The sequence below is a fragment of the Melospiza georgiana genome, chromosome 1 (genome assembly GCF_028018845.1).
Source record: "Melospiza georgiana isolate bMelGeo1 chromosome 1, bMelGeo1.pri, whole genome shotgun sequence".
NCBI lineage: Eukaryota > Metazoa > Chordata > Aves > Passeriformes > Passerellidae > Melospiza > Melospiza georgiana.
The window spans coordinates 151,711,704-151,733,989 of NC_080430.1; the positions used below are offsets into that span (position 1 = coordinate 151,711,704).

Sequence of the window (22,286 nt, forward strand, 5' to 3'; positions counted from 1 at the left end):
CTTTGCAGCTCCACTCAGTAAAAACCTCAGACCAACTTTTATTTGTGAGGCCAATCCAAGACTGAGAGAGAAGTTTCACTTGGAAAGAGAATGACATATTAAAAAATGGAATGGAATGGAATGGAATGGAATGGAATAGAATAGAATAGAATAGAATAGAATAGAATAGAATAGAATAGAATAGAATAGAATAGAATAGAATAGAATAGTTCAATAGGAATGAGCCTAAAATGACCATCTAGCCCAAGGGATTTATTTAAAAGTTCAGATCACTTTTCTTTACCAAAAAAGTAGATACACAAAAGTCAAAGCAAGGACAACAAGTACTGAAACAAAACTGAGGAACTGACTCATGGGAAGAAACATTAAAATTTAATGTAGTTAATTTTCCTTAGTGGTTTTGGAATATGGTGAGAATTTGTAACAATGGAAAATATAAAATTAGAAATGGCAGGAAAAACATTTAGAGTCCAAACGAGAATGAGGTGAAGAGATGGTGAGAATGGAATGACTGGTAAGAAGAAAATATTTTTTCAAACAAGAGGAAAAGATTGGGAGGTTTATTATGCAAATTCAATGACATGGTAATGTAATTAAAAGCATGTAAAATAATCACATTTTACCAAAGTCGATTTATAACTCAGACTTCATCCAGAATTATATAGAATTATGCAGTGGGAATAAATTGAAAAGCTGTATTCCAAATGACTGACAAATCCACACATAAATTCACATCTGGATTGTGAAACCTACTGCCCTGTGATTCATTTCAGGTTTCAGTAGAACAATTCCTAGAGGTGTGGATAGTAATGCCATCAAACATCATCCCGACATATTTTTAAGAATTGAGAGGGTATCACACTTTCACTGTCAATAGTTTTAAACCCCTACTTTGGGAATTAAAAAATAGTATGAAAGTAGAGTTTGGTCAAGATGAGAGAGGAAATATTTTCATCTATCTAAAGTAATTTGCATTTTATTCCAAATCTCTGCACCAGAGCTCAGGGATGCTCCTCTCCCGTGATTCCAGCCTAACTTGAGTCAAGGAGGTTATGGGCTGAAGAGTAAGAGCAGAAGTAAATCAATGATGTTCTAGGAAGAGGGGAGAGTTGAAAGTCCTGAAGTGAGATGCATTTAGAACAAAACCAGACAAAATTACTTCACCACAGCACCTCACCCAGACAGGAACCTCTGTCCCCAGCATCCCAACTGCACTGTGGCAGTACGATGGCCTTAAAGATAATTTTGTACCTTCAAGTCTTGGGAAGTTTGTATATATTCTTATTTTCAGGGATTATTTTTCTGTATTCACCCTTACATCTGGCTCTCACAAGATTTGATGCAGGCCTGAGTGATTCAGAAGTTACATTAAATCATTCTAAACCAGAATGGGAGTCAGAGCACAAGGAAAAGCTACAAATTCAACTGTTTTAAAAGTCAAAGGAATTTGAAAAGGCAAAATTCTTAAATCTAGAAATAATAACCTCTGTTTCAACAGAGGCCAGAAGGACTCTGCCACACTGCTGCTCCCATAACCAATGTCTCACTCGAGGTACAGTGAGCTGTTAATAAAACTTTGCTTGACTTAGGATATTGCATACACAAGCTTTCATCCCAGGGGAATTTTGTTGTGTTTTGGGTATCAGATGATGAATGTAAAACTGAATTCAAGACTCCTTGCAGGCATTTTGAGCCACAAGGAGTTCAAATGGCTCACCAAGAGCTGTGAGATGAGCAGATGACAGAATTCACTTTTCATCACGGAAGTGGATAATATAAAGCTCAAAATTCTACTGCAACAGCTGTTGAAGACAGTGACCCATGTGCTTTAGTACCATTTGTTTTGCATGTATTTATCCTATAATTAGACAGCACAGTGTTCCCACCTTTCTATGCTGCAGTCGCCTACATTTATTTCAAGCTTTAATTTCCGCTCCCCGAGGATTTATCTCCATTGTCACACAGTTTATCGTGGCTGTTCCATCACTGGTTATCTCTGAACAGCAGTAGGAAAGAATTGGCTTTGTCAAAATCCTGGTTGTTCTTTTCTTTTTTTTCTCTACTTTTTTTTCTCTCTGTTTTGCTGACTTCTTTTTTTTTTATTTTTTTATTATTCTCTTCTTCTCCCAAGTTTGCAATGTGCAAGTGTATCCATTGCTGGAAATAACCTTAGCTTTAATAGCCTCATTGATGAGGCCATAAGGGGGCACATAACCATTTAAATGAGCTTACCCAGAAAGACTCGCTGCCAGAAATGCTTGAAACATCCTGTGCATCTCTGCCTCCCTTTCAATGAGGGTCATTTTTTGCTTGCTGATTACCACAGATCACCTCATACAGCGATGCAAACTCAGTAAACTGATTAAACTTTGCTCTTTTTTTTATCCACAGCCCTAAAATATTCTTCAGATGCCTTGCTGAGAAATTCTAATGTAGCCATTTTTCAAACAGGGGACTGATACTGGCAGTGGCACCCAGAATATTGCTTTGGTCATTCATGTGAAAAATAGATACAGGGCTGGATTTGCCTGTGTTTACTATAAGCATAAGGATGTCCACTTCTGAATTCTTCAGAAATTTTAAATTCTTTAGAAATGTCACCTGCATGATCCATCCAGTTGCTCCAGTCTTCATCCCACAAGCTCTCAGGAAGTGCAGGCAAAGGCAATGCCTCTTCCATGCTTCCCTTGACTTTCACTCACAGGGAAACAACCATCCAACGACCTGGGTATCTGCAAGATTCTGGGAATGCACATCTGCTGATAAGACCTGTGGTGAGCCTGCAGGCTGTCCTATGGCTCAGCTCTCAGAATAAAACAGGCTGTAAGCGTGAATAATTCAGCATCCAATCACTTTTGACAAAAACATCTCTGCACTTTGGGTCCTCATTCATAAAATCTGATCAAAAAAGGGTGATCCTACATAAAAGGGGTTCTCTTGATATGCAATGGTTAAGTGAGACATGGATCTTCCCAAAGAAGAGATTAACTTTACATTTTTGGTTTAAGTGGTGTGCAGTAAATTATATCTGTGACCACATGGTAAAATGAAAGGGAGAAATGATTGGTCACTGGCTGCTCATCATTCTGTGCCTAATGTCATGTTCCTTAGATGACTGAAATTTATATCATACCAGAATATATACAAAAGAGAGCTGAAACAAATTATAGAAGCAATATTAATTTTTATCTTTGCTCACAATAGTTTAATTTTTAAATATTTTACTCCTTTTAAAGTTTGATATCTTTGCATAAATAGTTTGTACTCATTTCACATAAAACATGCTCCTGCTTTGTTGCTGAATCATGCGATTATTTTTTCTTAACAGATTAAATTTAAGTTGAATATATGTGGAAAAGTGGTAATCCATACATAGCAAATGTTGTTTCATTTTAAAATACCACCAGACAACACTGAAAGTCAAGCACTGAATGCAAAATCCTTCATTCAGACATGACAGTTCTCTTTGTCTCTTTTTTTAGGCGCTTTGCCACACCATGCCACACATTTTCTGGGGACAGCCTGTTTAAACCCAAATGCCACAGAGAGAATTCCTCTCCTGTTAGGTTCCAGTTACGATTAGCCCTAACTGCACAGCCGGCTGCCCCCCTTTTACGAGGCTCATCTTGCTTTGCAGCCTGGCTGCTGAAGCTCATTGCCTCTCCCTGGGTGTCAGATATAACTCGATGGGATGTGCCTTCAGGGGCTTCTTTACTCCCTGCTGGAGGAGCCAGTTGCCAGTGGAAGTTACAGATTCCAAAAAATCCATTTTGTCAAGGCTGTGTTAAAAATAAACCAATCCCTCCCTTAGCGTGGAGAGGCTGAGGTGCCTTTCACATTCATGGCAACTTCCTTTTGATGCTTGCAGGAGGCTCCCTGTGATGTCAATATCATTGTTCACATTTCATTGAATTTAATTGCTCAATGCAGGACTCATTACTGGCCTGGTGCTTCCCTGTCAGTGCTCTGGACTCTCCTCCCTGGGCAGGGACAGCAGAAGCATTGTGCAGTAGCTGCTCACAGTGTCACTGATGGAGAGCCAGAGCAAAGGGGCTTCCTTGTTCTTTTCATGGATTATCATGGTCCAGGTGTGACTTAAGATTGGTGGTTTTAGGTTGTTTAAGATTGATGCTGCCCAGCTGTGGTCTGCAGCTTTCTCACTGATCTCTTCTCTCTGCTGAACAGTGACAGGACCTGAGGGAATGTCCTGAAGTTGTGTCAGGGGAGATTTAGGTGGGATATTAGGAAAATATCACTCAGAGGGTTGTTGGGCACTGCAGCAGTGGTCACAGCAGCAATCTGACAGAGCTCAAGGAGTGGAAAGTGTTTGAGGCCAGGCTGGATGGGGCTCTGGGCAACATGGTCTGGTGGAATGTATCCCTGCCCATGGCAGGGGTTGGAACTGGATCATCTTTGAGATCTCTTCAACCCCAAACCATTCTGCTGTTCTTTTGACCCCTAGAATTAGACCGACCAGCATCTTCAAGGGAGCACTGCTGACTATCAAGGACCACACGGGCTCTGCTCTCAGACTGTCTCATCCATTACAGCTCTCACAAAAAGAGCAACTCAAGCCAGGATGAACTGTGAGAAAACCCCCATAAAAGTGAATCCATTACAGCAGAGTTTGGGAGCACAGCAGTCGAGACCCTACTGCCAATGGGAGGTCCCACCAGCAAACAAGAGCCTTCAAAGATATCTTCATAGAAAGAGATGGTTCTTTCATCTGTCTCCTGCCAGAGAAGCAGGTTAGGGGAAACTTAGCAGCACTTTTTTTCTGAAGATGCTCAACAGGAGCCTCGCCGCAGAGATTGAGATGAAAATGGTTTCAGCTTCTCAGTGCTGGAAGGTTCAATTTGGTGGCAGTCACTTTGCAGCCTCTCCAAAGCAAATCAGTGGCCTCATCCCCATTCCTGGAAGGCCTTGATGGTTAAAGGTACCAATGATTGTGGCTGTGCTGCTGATATTGTCAGAGAGGTGCCAGGGGATAAATTCTTTGTGCCTCTCAAAGGTTTTCGTGACTTTGAGAGACAGCACAAAGTCTTGTATGACCTTAGGTGAGAACTTAATCACTCATTAATTTCTTGAGTTTTGATAACGCTTTCTCCCTCACAGATGAAATACATGTACTTATATATGCATATGTGTATAGGCAATTTTACCCAAACCACATAAATTAGCAGATCAAATTCAGGATGTGAAATGGGGAGGATATGATTGAGGATGTGAAATAAGACACACCATTCATACACTGAACAGGGATCTGGAACAAAACTTTTCTCTCAACCATGAAAGATGTCCTTCCTCCCCATTCTTCATTTTCCCCTCCTTTTCATGCAGCATTTCTCATAACCCATCACTTCAATCTGCTCTGTGTCCATGCAAAAGAGCCTGGGGTGGGTTCAGGTGCTCCCACTGTGCTCAGGGATGGTTTTTGCTGGATCTGGAGTCCTCCCACATGCTGGGTTAAGGATCCCACCAAAGCTCCCCAGTAACCTCCACACCACAGCACGAGGTGTTTGTGGGCAGAAATGTAAGGCCAAGGTAATAAAGACAAAACTAAGTTTTGATTCTTTTGCACTGTTGCTCCTTCTGAATTTTCTTGGGGGTGTTTCTAAAGTCTTTCAGAATGTAATGCTTAAATCCATTTAGTATGACAACTTACAGTCTTAATTAACCTCATATCTCTGCCTCTCCTGATGTCCCAGCTTAGATCCCCTCATGCTCTGTCCTGTTTTGAGAGATTGGAGAAGGGTAAAAAGCGGAATAATCTCACAATGAGAGTTAAAGTGTCAAATTTTCATCATGTTGTCTGCAGACAGAACTGGGAACTGCAGGATCAATCAAATTAATGGAAGAGAATCACAGAATCATTAAAGCTGGAAAAGACCCTTAAGATGATCAGATTCAACTGTCAACCCAGCACCACCATGATCACCATTAAGCAATGTCCTCAATGCCACAGCCAGATGTTTTGGAGCACTTCCAAGGATGGAGACTCCACCACTGAGTGGTTTGGTTGGTGAACTTCATTCTATTTTGTCTATATAGCCATGGATCTGCTCTAACACTGGGAAAAGCTATGGCTAAAATCAAGGCATTTCTAGGTCTTCTCCCAAAATATTAAACCTGTTGGGTTTAATTTCCAGACACCAGTGAGATTTTTTGTTTTGTTTTGTTGTTTTGGTTCTTTTTTTTTTTTTTTTTTTTTTGGTTCTGGCTTTTTTGTTGGTTTTGTTTCGTTCTCCTTTTTTACATATGAGATAATCTAGGTCAGGTGATGGCAATGAAACCATGTTTGAGCTGTTCCATGGGCAGCCTTCAGCTGAGATGTGAATGATTTCAGACAGACATGAGAGGCTCATCTTGTTCCCACAGATATTCCAAACTCTAATTGTTTCCAACCAAAATGTGTATTGGCTGAGGGAAATGATTTAGGCGTAAGGAGGAAGATTTTCAAAGGTACAAAAGCACAGTCTCTTTCTCACTGTACAGCAATGATTTATAACATTTTACACTTGATTTGGACCTTTGAAGTTCTCTTTTTTTCTTCATTAAAAAAATTATGTTCCTGCTGACTCATCCTGTGTAGATCCTTTACCCAAATAAGCACTAAAGCTCATAAGAAATCCACATGGCTACACCAGCCCATGTTTATGCATCTTCCAAAATAACTGGGACCCCAGATGATAACTTGAAACCACCAGCATAACTCAAACAGCATTGAGATAAATGCATCAGCTTCACACTGAGAGGGAAAAAGATTGTGAGATCCCTCCTGAACCCCAACACCTTTTAGGGTGCAACACCCTTCCGTATTTCCATTCCCTCTGTTTCTGCCTGAGGTATTTCTGAACTTAAGCAGCTCTGCAGGCAGCACAGCAGCAATAACCAATGATGGAGAGCTACAAAGTTCTGTGAAGAGAGCACTTGCAAAAGCCATAATCCTGGAGAAATAAAAGAGTTCCCTTGTACAGCTTAGTAGACTGAGAATTCATGATTTTAGGTCCTTTTTGTTTTTTCTCTCTCTCTATGCATAAAGAAAATGCATGTCCTATATTGAGGTTTCATTGGTTTGCACTCTTCCCCCAATTCCTAAAGAGTGTGCTTAAAGTGAGAGAGATATTGCATGAGTGGAGTGCTGGCATTTTTCCCAGCAAGGATCTGAGCACTGGCAGTTTTCCTGAGCTAAGAGGGACATTTCTATTTTGTCCCTCTCTGTTTTATTTGAAGAAGGATAAAAAAAATGTACAACAATAAAAGGAATCAAGAAACCAACCAATCCTGCAGTTAATTCTACTTCCATGTCCTCCTATTTCACTCCAACACTGCTGCAGCGTCCAAGCCACTCTCTTATTTTCTCTACATAACACACCTCTCTCAGTGTTGTATTCCAGGTGGTGCCTGTGGAGACCAGCTGTTCCCAGGCCTGAATCTGAGCAAGCAGCTCCACAATCAAAAGGTTTTTCATGAACCATTCCATATCTGTGATCAGCATCATTGCCTCCCTCTATATTTTGTTCCATGTTTCTATAACTTCCAGAGGCAGAGCAATTAGTCTGGCATGCAGCTTCTGTATCAGTGCATCCTATGAATTTTTACAAGCCAGCTTAATGATGTTTTCTGGTTTGTTCTCAAACAGTTTTCAAATAATTCCTGTCATTATAATTGCCCTTTTGGCTGCCACTGAGCTGGCTTTTTCAGGTGATGACTTAACAATTTCTCCCCTTAGCTGGAATAGATAATTTGAGTTCTGACAATAATTACACACTGTTTTCATATTTTTTCCTATGCACCCATTTTTGTTTTTGTCAACAGTGAATTTTATTCTTTTGTGCAGTCATTGAGATAATTTGAAGACTCTTTAGCTCTAAATAACCTGAATAACTCTCTGTCAGCAGTAATTTTACCAGATCATTACCTCACTTCTTGAAAAAGCATTATGCACAGCGCAGCCAAGGCTCCTGTTCATAATTTCCTCCACCATGAAAATTAATCACCTTATTTCTGATCTCTTCTGTTTCTGATCTTTTTCTCACTGTTAGTTATCAACCTTCTCTCTTACATTGTGACAGCTTCTTTAAATGTGGATGTGGAAGCATTTTTTGGTGCAGGACTCTGTAGGAATCAAAGCCCCCTGTGCTGACCACTTGTTCTTGAGCCAGCCTGTTCACTCTGGGCTCTGACTCTGCATCTGACCCTCTGCTCATATAAAAAATAAGAAAACAACTTTGTGTTTTTTTGCTGTGCTTCACTTACCCAGCAGTGCTGAAGATTCCTTTGAGACATTATCCTGCTGGATTGTCATTTAAAGTTTGTACCACTGAAATTGCACCAGCCAGGCTGGGAGAGGCTCACAAAAGGAGAACAGGCACAGACAGAATAAGAGCGAAGCAGAGGCTCTGACAAAACCCCAGATAACGAACAGCATATGGAACTGCAAACTTGTGCTGATATAAAACCAGATAAACAGGCAGGGATGCATTTCCAGTAAATCTCCAAGGATATGATCTCCAGTTCTGCAGTCCATTCTGCTTACACTGCACACCCAGCTGTCTGAAAAATACATTGTTTTGCTCGTCCCAGTCTTGCCCTGAAACGTCTGACGGGTTTTATAACATCAAGCTGAGTTTATTTGTCTGCTGGGCAGGAGACCCTTTGGAAGTCTAACAAGCTGAGTTATGGGGACTGACTGGGTCAGTGAGATATTCCCTTTGCCTCAGTGCTATCAGTGATGGAATAATAAGAATTTCAATAGGGCACAATGGCAGTCAATGTAGGACTCATCACTTGAAAGGGAAGTCACTGAGAATTAACCTCTGCACTCCTTCATTCCTAAAAACATCTGCTTTCACTTCTTCCAAAATGTTTTAATTTGAGTTTTTATGAGTACAAGGCTGCTATTTTCCTGCTGAAGGAAAATAACTGTACTGAAGGTACAGTACTATAAATAAAGGGTGCAAAACAATACATACTATTTTCTTCCTGGTTGTCCAAAATCTGGGTAGTTTGAGTGCCTGGCTAAAAAAGACACAGATGTACCTTGCTGTTTCCTATGTAAGACATTTTCTTTTACTAAAAAATAAAGGTAATCTTCATTTTCAGAGGTAACCATCAACTTCAGAGGAACAGGGCTCAGCTTTTCTGAAGAGGCTTTTACTTCTTGCCATAACATGAACAAGTATAAGGCATGCATAAGGAAAAATAAAACTTGAATGGGACTTCTGAACTCTCTTTGACAACAAACACATGATAATTACCTGCACCTCCAGCTCTCTGCTATTTTAATACATTTTTTAGATCTATGGGACTATTGTGGAAATGGAAAAGTACACAATGGATTTTCAGAGTTGGTTGTGTTTGCAATTGTGTTCAGTTGTTATTTCAAAACTTGAGTATCATATGGTTTTTATCCTGGGATGGACAATACTCAGACAAAGCTGGTGTAAAAGCAATTTATATGAAATTATTTGGAAGACTGTAGTAATTATAATGACTCAAAAATAATTTTTTTGTTACAGGTCTATATCAACAACTAGAAATTATTTTCATGTGTCATTGGACTCACTGGATCATAGAACAGCCCAGGCTAGAAGGATCCTCAAAGCATCATCTGATCCAATGTTTTCTGGGAAAGGGAGCCTTGGTGACTCCATCTGGGACTCTGTCCAGGCACAGATTAAAAGCTTACAGGGACAGGGACTCTGCCACATCCCTTGGGAAGTTTTCCCAGTGATTGGCTGTTCTCACTGTAAAAAAATTATTTCTTCTCTCAAGATGAACTTGTCCAACCTGTCTTGCCCATGTGCCTCCTTGTGATGAGAGAGCCTCTGCCCTCTTTGTAGCCACCCTTTAACTTCTAGAATACCATAAAGAGCCTTTCCCTCTCCAGAAAGAGCAAGTCTAACTCCTCCAGTCTTTCCCTGCTATTTTCCTTATTATTTTTCCACTTTTATAAGGGTTATAATCAAAATAAGACTATATTTGATATTGTGCTGCTCCTGTTGGCACCTCTGCCAATCTCCCATCACTATTGCAGTCTGTCCTGCTCTTTTTTATCCAGATTTCCACCCTGATCCCACAAAGCTGCCCTTGATTCGCTTCCACAATTTCCCGCCCCAAGTGGATCTCTCCCTTGCCTTACAGGGCCACTTTACCATGAAACTCTCCTTGCAAACCTCTCCAGCCCCCCATACTAAGTGAGATTGATGTGAAATTAAGAACACTTTGGGGAGTGTTTGTTCAGCTTGTACGGTCTGCAGTTCCATTGCTTTTTTGCATAGAATGTTACATTTATGCTAATTAAAGCTGGAAAATGGCTTCTGCTGCAATTGAGTGTTTGCAGGATCTTTTCTCTCCTTTTTATTTTGGAGTCAGAGAACAAATTTTACTGAGGGAAAAGCTGGAAAGGGCCCCATCAAGGGTAGTATGGGTGTTCCTGAATTCCTTGGTGCACCAACCAACCTGAATATCATGACATCACTGAGCTCCTAGTCTGCCAAATTGGAATCAATATCACTTAGGACAACATTTCATTAGAATTTTATGCCCCTAATTATAATATATACTGCAGCTCGTGGAGGGCCTGTTCTCTGCTTGTCGATTCAAGTGCCCTTGCCAAGGTAACCTGTAAACTGCATTATATAGGATTTATTACATCATTTCCTTTGTGAATATAAGGTGATTATCACCTTCATTACCAGTCATAGATGTATGCACTATTGTATTTTAAGTGTATTAGTGCCTTCCACGTGGCACAGGGTAATTTACAATTACAATCGCTTCCCCTTAATCGTTGCACTACAGTCTATTAGCAAATTGCATTTCCTAAGGCCTAGAAACATTTTTTTAAATCATCCTTGAAACACAAGGGTTTTGGTTTCTTGATGGTTGATTGCTGTTTTACTTTTTACACTGACTTCCAAATTGTTTTTCCTTGTCTCCTATCACCCTTGAAACCAGTGTGCTGATAGTATTACCCAGCAATCCTCACATTCTTATTCTGGAAAACACAAAAAAAACCCAGGAAGACACTGAAAATTAACAAGAAATAAATTAAATTACCCTTTATCTTACACTTCCAAATGCATTTCTCAATTCTCTGCCAAAATCATCTCAACTGCAAAGCACCTCCAGAGCAATTTTTAAACCAAACCTGGATGGGAAAGGAGTTGGTACTTCAGGGCCTGAGGTATTTTCTCAGTGTTTTAAAACCCAAGGCTATCAATTAATCACCACTGTCAAACTCTATCCAGAATGCCACTATGCTGATAGCTAAAAAAAACCCTCTTCACAGTGAAATAGAGGAATAAAGGATAATATTATACAATCTGTGTGATTTTTTTTTTCTTCAACTTCATCTTCAGTGATCTCCCCATATCAGACACTGTTTCAGATATTTTTATACTTTTCTATAAGTAAAATTTACTGTTTACTCTTCAATTTATCAGGCCAGATTTGACTTGTCTGTAGATTTTCTGCCCCTCAGGGGATTGGATCATATCACAGAAATTAAATGAAAATTTTTGTAACTTCTAAATGAAAGAAAAATAAAATAGAATAGAATGATCTGTCCTCAAATTTGGGAAAATCTGCTAGAGTCTCTTAATGACCAAGAGTTTGACAACAGAATCTGCAAAACATGTTTTTCCTGAGAATATCCATTTCATATTGATTCAGAAGAGAGGAAACTGTATTTTGAATATAAACTAACACTCTTCCATCAATTCTTCTCAAGGCTTCTTGGCCAACAGCAGCAAGGAACAAAAAAATATTATCTAATTTGAGGCACCATTGATTAAATCCCTGGTGGGCATCCCAGCTGCATGCTTGAACCCAAGAACCCATCCTTGGGAACTTCAGCAGGGCAGAGCATAAATCTTCACTTGTGGGAATAGTTTGGAAAGTGACAGTGACAGAGATTTGGGAAGTGACAGTGACAGTGGCTCAGGAAGTGACAGCAGAGCTGAATTTTGTATTGAGATCTGTGTTTCCCCATCAGAAAGGCTCTGGATGAGTGAAGTTGAACAAATGAGCCCAGAGTAGATATTCTGGTTCACTTATCTCCGAGCTGCAGTCTGCACTTAGCTGTGTTGAAGATTTTCTAATCTCTGTTTCCCCAGCATTAGAGTCGGGCAATGATGGGATGCTCAGTCAAGATTGCAGCACAGGCTCTTCCTTTCTCTCCCTTTGACATTTAGAGATTTAATCCTTCCTAATCTCTGTGTGTCTCACTGCCCACTACAAGATGGTTTAACCCTTTGTTAGTCTCAGTCAGCATTTTTGAAACAGGACTGAAAAGAAACAGAAAAACCTCCCAAAAAAAAAGCAGTTTGAATACCGACTTCTAAACTGTCTACTGATCTGTATCAGGGACGTGAAAGGGAAAGGAGGAAAAATTACATACAAAAGAGAACTTTGGGACAATGCATTGGTTTATTCACAGTTTTAATATCTGTGAATATTTCTTAGCTGGATCTTTGTGATGATTTGTGATGAATTTACAGCGAGGGGCTGCATCCACTGCAGATTCCCTTTTGCAAAATGAAGCAGCACAAGCCCTTTGTGGGCTCTGTCACATTTCACTGCACACAGGAACACGGGAGTGCTGAAGGAGAACTCACAGTAAATTGGGAAAACCATTGCAAGTGACCTCCACTACCTCTAAACAGGATCAAGTGCCCCAGCCCAGGAATGAAATTCAGCCCTGCTCATGGCCAAGCTGAGCTGACTGGGGCTTCTCCAGAGCTCAGCTGATCAGTAGAACCTCATTAGACACCTTTTGTAAGACAAGGTTGTGAAATTCAAAGTTGAGTTTCGTGTCAGGTACATACAGGCAAAGTGTGTACTTGTGATAGCAATGTGTGCGGAAACCAACCATGGGACAGTTATAAAAACTAATTCTAATAATAACTGAGAAAAATAAAGCATGGAAGAAGGCCTTTGAACCTATCCTTTGTTTGCAATTAACCTTTATAAGTCTTAAGTCGATTTAGCAGCATTTGAATTAAAGCTTTAAGGATGTTGCTTTTTGACAGTAACTTTCTGCTTGTAAGCCTTAAAGAGTTTTGCAATAATAACCTTTTGAAGTATAATTTTAGAATATTTCTTGTAGTAAGGATCTTTTGAAACTATAGCTTTAGAATATATAAAAAGGAAACATGCATCTTGAGAAAGGAAGATGGACATCAACTCAAGGACATCAACTCAAGGACTTATAGGTTTTACCAAGGGAAGCTGGACATCACTGTTTTGAGATTTATAGTCCTTGCAATCAAAAGGTGGACCCACATCTGAAAACTGGACTTCGCCAGATGAAATACTCTTTCCTTCTGTTGGAAACTGGACTACCAGCACCTGGGATACTCCTTTCGGGATGTACATCCTGAGAAAAACTAAATCACAATAGTGTATAGAATTGTGATGTAAAAATTTGGAATAGAAACTGCTGATGAGTAAAAATTGGGAATAGAAACTGCTGAGAAAGCTGATGAGTACCCCTATAAACACCTGTATGCCCCAACTATCTGTGTGCAGTTGGAGGGAAAACTTCCCCCACTGTACCCAGCTCTGTACTGCTCATACTTTACCATATTAATCAATAAATTGATTGCTGCTTGAATATTGACCTAGTCAAGCTTCTTATTTATAACAAGGTCTCCTCCTTGCTGTCACAACAAGCCCCTGCAGTGCTCCAGGACATTTCCAGAGTGTCTGGAAAGCTGCTCAGTAGGAAAAGCCCTGGGGGTGCTGGCCAAGAGTGGCCAAACATAAGCCTGAGTGTGCCCAGATGATCTCTTGACCTTCTGTGTCACACCAGCGTGGCCAGCAGGACCAGGACAGGGATTGTCCCTCTGAGCCGGGCACTGGAGAGGCCACACCTCGAATTTTTGGGTCAGTTTTGGGCCTCTCACAAGAGAGACATTGAGGGTCTGGGGTGTATCCAGGGAAGGAAACGGAGCTGGGGAAGGGTCTGGGGCACAGGTCTGAAAAGGAGCAGCTGAGGGAGCTTTGTAGGGGCTCAGCCTGGAGAAAAGGAGGCTCAGAAGGGACCTTAACTCTCTCTACATCTCCCTGTAAGGAGACCGTAGCAAGGTAGGGGTTGGTGTTTTCTCCCAACTAACAAATAACAGACCAAGGGGAAATAGCCCCAAGTTGTGTCAGAAGAGGTTGCTATTAGGAAGAATTACATGGTCAGACACTGGAACAGACTGTTCAGGGAAATGTTGGAGTCACCATCCCGGGAAGTGTTAAGAAAACAAGCAGATGAGGAACTTTGTGATATGGTTTAGTGGGCCTGGTGGTATTTGGATGACAATTGGACTAAATGTGTCAATTGGACTAAATGTGACAATTAAACTAAATGATCTGGGAGGTATTTTAAGCCCTAATGATTCTGTGAGTCTGTGAATCACTGAGCAGTAACTGCTTCTCCCTCTGCTCCACCTTCCCAGTTTGAATTTAGATTTCTAAGCCATAAGTATGTGTTGTATTCCAGAGGGAAATCCTGTCATTGCCTGTGCAATGCCATATTTGTTTGTGTGTCCCTCCTGGAAATGATGAATTGAAAAAGGCCTCCTGAACATCCCACATCAATGCCTCACCCTCCAATCAGCCAAGTCCCTGGATAAGGAAAGAAGTGGCATCATTTCCCTGAGTATCTCTGCACTTTGCTGGTGAAAATCAGCTTTGTTTCTCTAAACTATCACTGAGAGGAAAATGAGATGGGTTCTACTCTGCCTCCTGTATAATGCACTCTATATTTTGCCTGAGTATTTGTGACAGGGTGTACTATTAGCAATGATAGGTGATTCAGAAAGAATAGGGGGATTGTCATATCCCATGCATGATCTGGTCTGTATCGAAAAACAAAACTTCCAACTGACACATAGAAATGTCAGTTCATTTTGTAGGAGTGATTTCCCTTTCTGTTTCCACTGGAGATGTGCTATCTTTGGATTTCACTGCAGTGTGATGTTACACTCATTGTAGTACTGAAGAAACAGCTGCTCTTGTGAGCAGGAATGGCAAACAAAAATGCTGAATGTCCAATAATCTTGAAGTTCTGATGAAATTTTAAAGAAGAGGAATATTTTAAAATATTTTTAGCTAAAAGATGAGTGTCTTGGTTTGGAAAGACAGAAGTCTGCTGAGAACGGCAGGAGCCTCCCCTGAAATGGAGAATGTAAACCCTCCCCACCCCTCCAAATTGCTATAAATTTTAAATTAAGGGGCTCTCACGCAAAAATACTGGAGCAGGAAATAACTGTTCTTTAATGGAGAAAAGAAAAAAATAAAGGATAAAATAAACAATGCAGTAACTAGAACAACTCTGACAGAATCAGAACCCAACCTGACACCCTGTGGGTCAGGCTGTTGGTACCAGTCCAATTGGAAATGTGGCTGCAGCCCTCCTGCAGTGTCAGGGGGGGTTCTGTTGGAGCAGGGGCTCCTGTAGAGAAGGATGGATTCTTCCTCCAAAGATCCAGTGGAAGAAGAGGCAGCTGCTGTTCCTGTGGGGAATCCAGTGGAGAAAACCGTGCTGGTGTCTCAAAAACCTCTGGATTATATCTGGGTAGCAATGCTTGGCTCCTCCCTCTGGGCGGGGCATCTCACAATGGGATGTTCTAGTTCTTATCAGTCATGCAGTGACATTCATTAGTCTGTTATCAGCAGATGTCCCCTCCAGAGGGAGGAGTGATTGTGGTCACTCAAAGAGAGAGATAAGGCAAACTGCCCACTTGACAAAGGTAATCTGCCATACAGATGGTAATGGAATAAATCTTGCATGCAATCTTCAGCAATGAGAGATTTAGATTAGATAATAGGAAGAAATTCTTCCTTGTGAGGGTGGTGAGGCCCTGGCACAGAGTGCCCAGAGAAGCTGTGGATGCCCCATTCCTGGAAAATTCAATGCCAGGTTGGATGGGACTTGGAGCAACCTCGGATAGTGGAAGGTGTCCCTACCTATGGGAAGATACCATGAGATAATTTTGGCTTCCCTACAACCAAAACCATTTTATGATTCAATGATTTTTATTTTCTTTATTCTAAGTTATGTCTTTTAATCATTAAAAAACAATAAAGTGGGATTGACAGAAAGTAAAAACCTGTTGTCTCTCTCAATTCCTTTATGTCTTTATGTGAAATGGGAGAGATCCACATGTATTTTCTAAAGGTAGGGAAGATAAAAGGCCCTACAGAACATGTCCTGCACAGCTGCAACTATTTCAGAATATGCAGATGACCACCATGCAAACAAATTCTTGTTTGAGATCCCAGAAGCAGGAGAGAAGATATTAACAAAGCATAAATCTGTTTTCTTACATTCCAAGAAACAGCATTAAGATCTCACTAAATCTGAAGTGAGCCAGAAACTGATGTTCTTTTTCACAATAATGCTAGAAGTATTGATGAAATTCCTAATAAATAAGTAAAGCTGAGTTTTCCTAGTCACACATAAAGAAAAAAAAATCCAAAATTTTGGCGGAAATGTAATCAAAATTAATATTTAATGTTCCAAGAACAAAATCCATAGCTTTTTCCACAGGAGAAGGAAGTCCTGGGCTGACTGCTCTGACAGAATAGGAAATATAAAACAAAAAAGACCAGATAATATATGAGGACAAATGTTAAATGCTTCATCAGGCAGGAGCAAGGAATTATCTCTTAACAGAAACAGTTCAGCCCTCTTTGGTTTGTTCTTGTAGAACTGAACTAAATAGACTCTAAAAACAACCTTTTATTTTACAGTGCAATGCAACAGATGTTCTCTTTTTTCACCTTTGATGCCTTTTCAGAACAGGGCTGTGTAAAGATAACTTTTAAGAAATGGAACATCTAGTGCAGTAAAAATACCTTATCTGGGAATGCATTTTTTAAGAACAACACAATCTATAGAAAGATTATGAGGGTATTTAAGTTTACATAGTTTTCACTGTTTCTTAGCGGAAAAAAAAAAAAAAGGGGGAGCATTTTGGTAATACAAAAAAGAATCTGTTCTCACCCTTTCAAAATCTAAATTTTGTCCCTGTACAGTTTTATTTTTGAGTCACAAAATCCTGTTTCTTTGATAAACCTGTTTAAGAGATTAATTTCTTAAACTACTAAGAATTAATGACAGAATTTCAAAGCAGTCCTGACTTCAGCAGATGTATCATTGAGGAGTGTGTCCTCCCAATATTTCTGCCCCTGTGATTCTCTCACTCACAAGTTACTGATTACTCTCTCAACCTTCTACAAAATATGCCAGAAAGTTCATAAAAAGGAAACAAAATCTGAAATAATTAGATTTGGTGGCAGTTGCGCAGTTTTCTGAAGGAGATGGCTGACTCCTAAGGAATTACTGGGGAGGAAAAGGCGATTACAGCAAATCTGAGCTCTTTGAGCCAACACATTGTGCTGGGCAAAAGGAACAAGGTAGAATAATTTCTGTGCATTCATGCATTTATTTAGATTATGTGGACTGAAGGGCATTGAAAATGCTGCCCTGGTTTCCTGTTGGCAGGCAGGACCATCCCAACACAATTAACTCCCAAATCCATTTAATAAATCCACAAATCACATATAAAAACAGCAGTAGGTCTCCCAAACATCCATGGAGCCAAATACAAAGCACAAAATCCAAACAGAGCTAAGGGGATTTGGTAAAGGAAGTTCATGTCACTCACTATCTACTTGCTAATGAAATTTGTGACAAGCTGCAAACTTGATCACACCATTGTTTGAGGATGTTTGGCTTTGTCCAGGCAACAATGTTCCCAATTTTCTCTAATTATCAGCACCTGAAATCAAAGAGTCTTGGAATGGCTGATGTTGAAAGGGTTGATGTCCACAGGGAGCCTCTTGTGCTTCAGTTTGTGCCCATTTAATCTGATCCTGTCACTGGCAACCACTGGAATGAGCCTGGCTCAATCTTTGTTCCCTCCCTTCCCATATTTTGGGAATTAATTAGATTCCCCTACAGCTTTTCTTCTCCAGACTGAGCAGTCCCAGCTCTGGAAGAGATTCTCCAGACCCTGATTCCTCTTTGTGGCCCTTTTGCTGGACTCTCTCCATTATGTCCATGTGTCCCTTGTACTGAAGAGCCCAGAACTGGGAACAGCACTTCAGGTGTGGCTTGGAAGAGCTGAGCAGAGGTAAAGATCACCTCCCTCACCTGGCAATACATCCAGTGCAGCTGAGGATTCCCTCTGCTGCTTTTGCAGCAAGGTCCTGCTGCTGGCCCCTGCTCATCTTCCTGTTCACCAGCACCTTCAGGACATTTTCCACAGAACTTTCCAGAGAGCTTTTTCATAACTGGTAGGACCATTATTTTTTTATGTAAAAGCACCAACATTTCTCTTAAGGGCATCCAGACCTTGCTTAAAAAGTAGGAAAGATGCAGAACTTGAGTTCCAGACTGGGCAGTAACACAAAGTGCTCAACAATGTGAGGACATCAAGCTGAGTGGGACAAGTCTTCAACCAAGGGGGAAGACAATTTTAAGGGAGCCAACAGGATGGTTGGTTCATGGATGTGGATCATTACCAATCAGAGAATCATGTTATAGAATTATGGAATGGCTTGGGTTGGAAGGGACCTCAAAGATCACTTAGTTCCACCCCTGGCTATGGGTTGGGGCACATTCCACCAGACCAAGTTTCTCCAAGCCATATTCCAACCTGGCCGTGGATACTTCCAGGAATGGAAGCCACAGCCACAGCTTCTCTGAGCAACCTGTTCCAGGGCCTCACCACCCTCTGAGTAAAGATTTTCTTCCTAAAATCTAATATAACCCTGCCCTCTGTCAGCTTAAAACCACTGCCCTTGTCCTGTCACTACAGGTCCTTGTCAAAAGTCTCTCTGCAACGTTCCTGTAGGCTCCATTCAGGTACCTGAAGGTGAGAATAAAGTCACCCTGAAGCTGCCTTTTCTCCACTCCATCATATAAAAAATATATATATAAATATACATTTTATATATATATATATATATATATATATAAATACATATATTCACAACCCATGAATTTCCATCAGTATGTTTGTAGTTTTCTTCTACCAGTTCAGGAAAATGCTGTTGATAAAGAATGCCACAGCTTCCTGACTCATAGTGGGAAATGACATTGATAATTTGACATTATTCTTCCAGGACCACGTTAATATTATATAAACTTTGATAAATTTTAAACTACAACTGTCTTGCCACAAGATTCAAAGGTTGCTTAGGGGGCATGAACTCCCCCCACAAACCACATCAAACTGATAAAAATAGGTTTTTAACTCAAGTAGTGCAATCTTTACTCAAAAATACATTGGTTCCAGTTTTAATACTGGCTGCATTAGCCCACAGGAGCCAGCAAGTCTCTCTGCTGGGTAAGGTACTTAGTCATTTGATGAAGACTCTTAAACTATTTAGCCATTACTGATAATACAATTTACCTTGCTATTAAGGTCATTATTATCAGTATTTATGCTGCTCCTGGAAGGTTGAATCAGACAATGCATTCACTAGCCTGGACTTCACCTGAAAACACAATAATTGCCTCCCATATGTTCTCCAAGCATCCTGCAGTGGATCAGAGTGGCCTTTCCCCATTCATGGAATTATTTCTATCACAATTTTGGCCTGGGTCAGCTACTCCTGCCTAGAAAACTTTCCTTTCCTAGAAAACTTGTAACTGTGGCTGAATGGTAGCAAGGACCAAGGACAATGGACTATTCCCTACATGGATACAGGAACTCTGCCAGCTGAGCCTTGACACTTTTTTCTGCAATGGATGTCGTAGGAGAGCTCAGCTCTTCCCAAACCAGCAGAACATGGGCAAGACAAACCAGATCTATTAATGTTATTGACCTCACTGCCATGTGATGGTGGCAGACACATGACTGGGATGTGTCTCAGGAGAGGCAACCTTGCTAAAAAGGCCTGGTAAAAATACCTGGCCTGATATCCTTTATTTTACCTTTTTTTTTTTTTTTTCTTCCTCTTAAACAAAATCTGGATGCTTTTTGAAAGCTGGGACTGCTGAGCAGGACCCAGGTGAATTCACCTGAGCTGGTGCAGGGCACTCTTCTGCAAGCTGGCTGATCACAGCAATCCCACTGTGGGTGGCCCCTAAAAAGCTCCAGGGATACTTCAAAGGAAATGCATTGAGATGAGGGGAGGACAATGGGAAGGAATTTGCATTTTAAATATGACACTCACATGAATGAATAATAAGGGATTTGTAAGGCTGGCCACCAAGAATTAAAATCATTGGTGCTACAGTTAATTCTTCAGGCCTGTTTTCCAGTGATATTAACTCACAGTTGCTTCCAGCAGAGGCTTTAGGCAGCCAAAACGATTAAAGCAGCCCATCAGTTAAATACCAGACTACTCTGGGGAAGGTGGAGCCCAGAACTTAATCTCATGACACTTGAAACCTGTCTAATTGGCAGCTGGACTTCACCAGTCAATTTTAGGAATGATCTGTACATCTTAATTATATGAAAATTAGCATGAAGCAGTTTTCCTAGTATTCCTTTAAAATAGAAGTAATGGTGATTTTTTTTATTTTAATTTACACTAGATTTCTCTATTTTCAATACTTCATGTGTAGCAGGTAGTGATACACATCAGGAGTAACTCAGCTGCATCTCCTCTGTGCTTGGTCCCTACAGTTTTCTGAGAGAAATTGGAGAATAGAGCAGTACATTCATCCTTCATTAGTCCTGGCCTCATTATTGTGAGCAATTTAATGTCCTACAGGATTCAGAGTCATATCTCATTTACAGCCCCCCAAACATGAGCCTTCCAGCAAGAAAAGTCTCCTGTGACACTGAACATGCTGAGAAACCTCAGGGATGAGCACAGCACAGGACTCCCATCAGAATTAATTAATTATTAAAAAATAAAGAGATAAACAAATAATTTGTTATTTATTCATCTCCCAGTCTCAAGCAACTCCTCCCCTCAGTGACCAAACTGCATCTCAACAATGATCAGGTTGGAAAGGGATAGATTCCTTCTCTCCTGTCATCAGAGTAACAATTAAAACGTGGATTTATCATTAAATCACATCTAACCAAGCACAGCTGGGTGCAAGAAATTCAGCTGACAGAGGATGGAGAAAATGATGCAGTTGAAATAACCATGTGGCAATAAAACAGGAGGAGTCAGGGTCCTGTGCTTTAAAGTCCTTTATTGTGGACTTTCAGTGTGATACTGGGAAAATTGCTAAACTGTGGGCTGCTGTTTCCTCAGTCACTAAAGCAGAGTTAATATCATGGGCTTTCGAAAGCATCTGGAGGTCTCCAGATGAGAAATTGTGGTGCACAGCAGACAGAATGCTTCTGCTTTTCATTATTGTTATTATTATAGGGAAAAAAAGGGACAAAAACAGGGTTGTTTCCTCCTCTGTAGTTTCCAGTATCATTTAGAAAGGAAAATAGAAAGCTATTTCTGGAATCATTCAAGGCATAAAATAAAAGCATAACTAGTATCTCACCTGAATATAAGAATTATTTTGAATTTTAGATTATTCAAAAAAAGAAAGAATTATCAGAAGACACAACACTCTGCTTCTAGTAGATGAAGGCAAATCATATATATATATATGATGTCATTGAAGCTACATTTTCAAGGTAAATTTCAAAGAAAGAGGTCTGAAGAATAAACAAGAATTTAATTTTAGACATCTTATTCTAATATTTGCCTTATTTTTATCTTTCATATACAAAGGAGTAAAAACCCCTATTTTTCTGCAGAAGCACCACATTATTTTTGTGGAGTTCTGTCCATTTTATTGAGCAGATTGTGGCTATGAATCACATTACAGTAAAAAAAAGCTCCAGGTACAGGCTTCCTGAATGTGGAGCTGGATTCTTTAAAATATTTAGGCATTCAGTAAAGATTAAGTCATTTTGGAAGGTACTAAAATGCTGCTCCTACTCTCTGTTTTTTTAGCAAAGCCAAAAAGAAATGAACACAAAGAGCTGGGACAGTTGGAATAAAGTAGGACAGAAATCTGAACTCCACACTGGCATGTTGCAAGTTTTTGAGAGCTATTTTGAAGCAATTAATGATTTTTGTTCACCTGATGTCCTATAACACCAGGGTTGTTATTTCCAATAGTTTGGAAATAACAATAAACCAAATAGAAACTTTTGTTATTTGCAATTGAGCTGTCCCCTTGCCTACACCCATGACCAGTTTGTCCTACTCTGTATTTGTCCTCAGTTTTAGCCGTGGGCTCTTCCCAAACAATGGGATAAAGCTTCATGTACTTCTCCATCTTCACTGTCTATTGGAGTAAATTAGAGCAA

The 22,286-nt window shown here is 40.2% G+C and overlaps 1 protein-coding gene across 4 annotated transcripts in view; it reads right to left on the bottom strand.

Annotated features, from left to right (window-relative positions):
* Positions 1 to 22,286, bottom strand: part of TSNARE1 (t-SNARE domain containing 1) — a 469,627-nt gene that overhangs the window by 20,638 nt on the left and 426,703 nt on the right. The window contains exon 14 of one of the 4 annotated variants that reach the window (XM_058029917.1): positions 15,456 to 15,512. The exons of the other annotated variants lie outside the window; for them this stretch is intronic. The gene's annotated coding sequence lies outside the window, so the exon portion shown is untranslated. Of the gene's footprint in view, positions 1 to 15,455; positions 15,513 to 22,286 lie in introns of those variants that run through there. 4 annotated transcript variants of the gene reach the window in all.